General features: G+C 56.0%; 1 pseudogene; it reads right to left on the reverse strand.

Annotated features, from left to right (window-relative positions):
* Positions 1-509: 509 nt before the first annotated feature.
* On the reverse strand, positions 510-1191 carry LOC129783461 (olfactory receptor 14C36-like; annotated as a pseudogene).
* Positions 1192-4195: the final 3004 nt, after the last annotated feature.

Raw genomic sequence — 4195 nt, forward strand, 5'->3', positions numbered from 1 at the left:
GAGCTATGGGACTTGTGTGTAACCAGTGACAGTAGGAAAGTGGCTCCATTTACATTTAGAGCTGCAATGGAGTTGGGTATCACTGAGCCACTAAGGATGACAGAGCAGACCATGCAGCAAATGTTCCTCGTAGCGACTGGGGTGTACAACAAGCAAAGGAAACGACTGATGCTTAGGACATCTTGGGGCACCTGGGGCAGCTTCCCCTGGGTATCCAGGGAACATGGCACTGAGCAGAGCCCTGTGTCCCACCCGATCACTGCCTTGCTTCCTTCACCATGACCCAAGGATTTGCACCAGGACACCCTGCCATGTGCCCCCACCCTGTTATTTGCCCCAACTTTGCACACTCACACAGCTGAGCTCTACACTGGTGCTTTACTCTCTGGGGAACTTGATAGATATCTTCACTACACAAGCCCCTTAAATTACAGAGATGTGACACAGGAGTCCAGCTGCACCATCCTGGATGCAAACGTACAAAAGCCTCTGGGTCAGGCAGGCTGGGTTCATTCCTTTGAGGAAGTGGAGTGCATGCAAACACTCTAGGAGAAACACAATCGTGACATTAAAAGTGCTAAATGCACAGGATGTTCCAGAGATGACCAGGAGACAACTTGTGAAGAGATTCAGGCAGTTCAGTGCTGCTGAGAGACACCTGACTGCATCAGCTTCTTCAGTGCGTCCTTCAGCTCCTGGTTCCTCATGCTGTAGATGAGGGGGTTCACTGCTGGAGGCACCACCAAGTACAGGACTGCCACCACCAGGTCCAGGGATGGGGAGGAGATGGAGGGGGGTTTCAGGTGGGCAAACATGCCAGTGCTGAGAAAGGGAGATCACGGCCAGGTGAGGGAGGCACGTGGAAAAGGCTTTGTGCCGTCCCTGCTCAGAGGGGATCCTCAGCACAGCCCTGAAGATCTGCACATAGGACAGAACAATAAAAACAAAACAGCCAAAGAATAAAGAGGCACCAGACACAATAAGCCCCACTTCCCTGAGGTAGGTGTGTGAGCAGGAGAGCTTGAGGATCTGTGGGATTTCACAGAAGACCTGTCCCAGGGCATTGCCTTGGCAGAGCGGCAGTGACAGTGTATTGGCCGTGTGCAGCGCAGCATAGAGAAACCCACTGGCCCAGGCAGCTGCTGCCATGTGGACACAAGCTCTGCTGCCCAGCAGGGTCCCGTAGTGCAGGGGCTGGCAGATGGCCACGTAGCGGTCATAGGCCATGACGGTGAGGAGAGAACACTCCGCTGAAAGGAAAAAGACAATCAGGAAGAGCTGTGCAGCACATCCTGAGTAGATGTCCCTGGTGTCCCAGAGGGAGTTGGCCATGGCTTTGGGGAGAGTGGTGGAGATGGAGCCCAGGTCGATGAGAGAGAGGTTGAGTAGGAAGAAGTACATGGGGGTTTGCAGGTGGTGGTCGCACACTACTGTGATGATGATGAGGCCATTGGCCATGAGGGCAGCCAGGTAGATGCCCAGGGAGAGCCAGAAGTGCAAGAGCTGCAGCTCCCGCGTGTCTGCAAATGCCAGGAGGAGGAACTGGGAGATGGAGCTGCTGTTGGACATCTGCTGCCTCTGGGCATGGGAACCTGCTCAAGGAGGAAAAGTAGTGACAAGTCAGGCAATTCTTCTGTTAAGGCAAGTGAAAGCCGTTTCTCCTAGATGCGCCCCCGCTGCCCCATGTCCCCCCCTCTGCCGTTCCTAGGAGAGCTCCCTTCCGAGCCGTGGCTGGAGCTGTGCTGAGTGCTGGCCGAGTGTGCTGTGAGGAGCAGGGGCTGTGCCCGCTGGCTGCCCAGCAGTGAGCCCTGCTCTGCAGCAGGGGCTTCATGGGAACCGTGGGGGCAGGGGCCAGTCCTGGCCTTGCACTGGCTCAGCCCAAACTGCTCCCAGCGCAGAAGGGCCTGTCAGCATCGGCTCTGCCCGTGCTGAGCAACGGCCATGGCCAGAGTCAGGTCAGGAGGGGTTTGTGCCGTGCTCAGGGAGAGCAGGGTGAGTGCTGAGAGGCAAGGGGACTGTCTGTGCCTTAGGGCAGAGGCAGGGACTCTGCTCTCTCCATCCCTCTCCTTCCCAGCTGCCCGGAAATTGCTCCTTTCTTAGATGGAGAGTGATCACACTGCCATGTTACCCTGACAAGCAGCCAGGCACTGCTGAGAGCAGAGGGATCCACTGCAGAGAACAGAATGCCTCATCCCTTACCGAAGGCTCAGCACCACACTGCTATCCAAGGACACCCAGGGCTCACTGTGTGCCCTGGCAGGCACATACATCTTGGGTGGACACCCGAAGTAGGTGGTCAAGTGTCTTGACCATGGCAAGTTCTTGCAGGAGAGTCAGCTCCTTCCCTGGCCTCACAGACTGCATTGCCCACAGCATCATCGGTTAGGGGAAAGCTGGGACACCTCCTTGCCGAGGACATGTCTGCACAGGAGGACCCACAAGGTCTGCGCCTGAGCCGGCAGCTGAAACCCCTATTGCCAGAGAGCCTGTCTGCAATGCCAATAGCATCTGAGCAAGGCCAGGAGAGAGACAAAGGGACACTCGGGAACTCCTTCCCCTTCCCCAGCCCGGCACACCACCTCCCACACAGCAGCAGTGCAGGGCAGTCACCCTCAGGCTGTGCTCAGCGAGAAATGGCACCGTGGCAGCAGGAGAGATGCACTTCATCCCTCCTGCTGCTCTGCTGGACCAGGAGCTGTTGAAACACATGAAACCCACGGTCTAAAGGCTGTGCTGGGTGGGAGAGGAGAGCAGAGGTGTGTTGCTCAGGGAAGGCACCTGCACGGCAGACCATGGCCAGGAGGTGCCCCCATCTGCCCTGCATCAGGGTCCCCCTCAGCATCTCCCCCCCCTCCCTGCCCAGGGCTCTGCTGCCTGCAGCTGTCCCTGCCAGCAGCTCTTTCTCTGGCCCCAGGGCTCTTCCCTGCCAGCGCTCACAGAGCCCAGCTCAGCCCCTCTGTGCTTTTGATTGTGTCCTTGACAATGGACATCCCGTGATGCAGGGACACTTTGAAAATCATTGGTCTGTTTCTCTATTGCCTCACCACAGGGGTGACTTTCAACAGTGCTGGCTAACTGGGGAGGTCCAAGAAGGCTGAATGTTAGTCAAGTGCTGCCCACCTACAAGAAGGGTAGGAGGGAGGTTCGGGATAACCAGGAGGTCAGGACCAGCCAGCATGGATGTATGAAAGGCAGGTCCTGCCTGAGGAATCTGATCTCCTGCTGGGACAAAATGACCTGCCTAGTGGATGAGGGAAAGGCTGTGGATGCTGTCTACCTGGACCTTAGGAAAGCCTTTTGGCTGCATCTCCCACTGCATTCTCCTGGAGAAACTGGCTGCTCATGGCTTTGGTGGGTGTTCTCCACGCTGGTTTTGAGCTGGCTGGACAGCCAGGCCCCAAGAGGGGGAGTAAATGGAGTGAATTCAGGTGACAACAGCCCATAAGGAGTGGTGTTCCCCAGGGCTCAGTGTTGGGGCCAGTCCTGCTTCAGAACTTTATTAATGATCTGGCTTGAGTGCACCCTCAGTGAGTTTGCATACAACACCAAATTGAGTGGCAGTGTTGATCTCCATGAGGGCAGTAAACCTCTGCAGAGGGATCTGCACTGGTTGGATCATTTGGATGAGTCCACTTGTATGAAGTTCAACCAGGAGAAGTGCCAGTTCTGTACGTGGGTCACAACAGCCCCCCACAACGCTACAGGCTTGGGCCAGAGTGGCTGGAAGGCAGCCTGGTGGGGAAGTACCCTGAGGGTGCAGGTTGGCAGATGGTTGAGCAAGAGCCAGCAGTGTGCCCGGGTGGCCAAGAAGGCCCATATCATCGTGTCTGCTATCAGAAACAGTGTGGCCAGCAGGACCAGGGCAGTGATGGACCCCCCTGTACTCGGCACTGCTGAAGCCACACCTTGAACACTGTGTTTCCATTTTGGGCCGCTCACTTCAACAGTAATGTTGAGGTGGTTTAGTATGTCCAGAGAAGGGCAACAAAGGTGGTGAAGGGTCTGGAGCCCTGCACTGTTGAAGAGCACCTGAGGGGACTTAGGTTGTACAGTGTGGAGAAGAGGAACCACAGGGGAGATCTTTCTGCCTGAAAGGATGTTGTAGACTTGAAAGGTTGGGTTGTAGACCTGAAAGGTGGGGTAGGTCTCTTCTCCCAGGTAAGAAGTGACAGAACAAGAGGAATATGCCTCAATT

This window comes from Falco peregrinus, unplaced genomic scaffold (genome assembly GCF_023634155.1).
Source record: "Falco peregrinus isolate bFalPer1 unplaced genomic scaffold, bFalPer1.pri scaffold_42, whole genome shotgun sequence".
Classification (NCBI taxonomy): domain Eukaryota; kingdom Metazoa; phylum Chordata; class Aves; order Falconiformes; family Falconidae; genus Falco; species Falco peregrinus.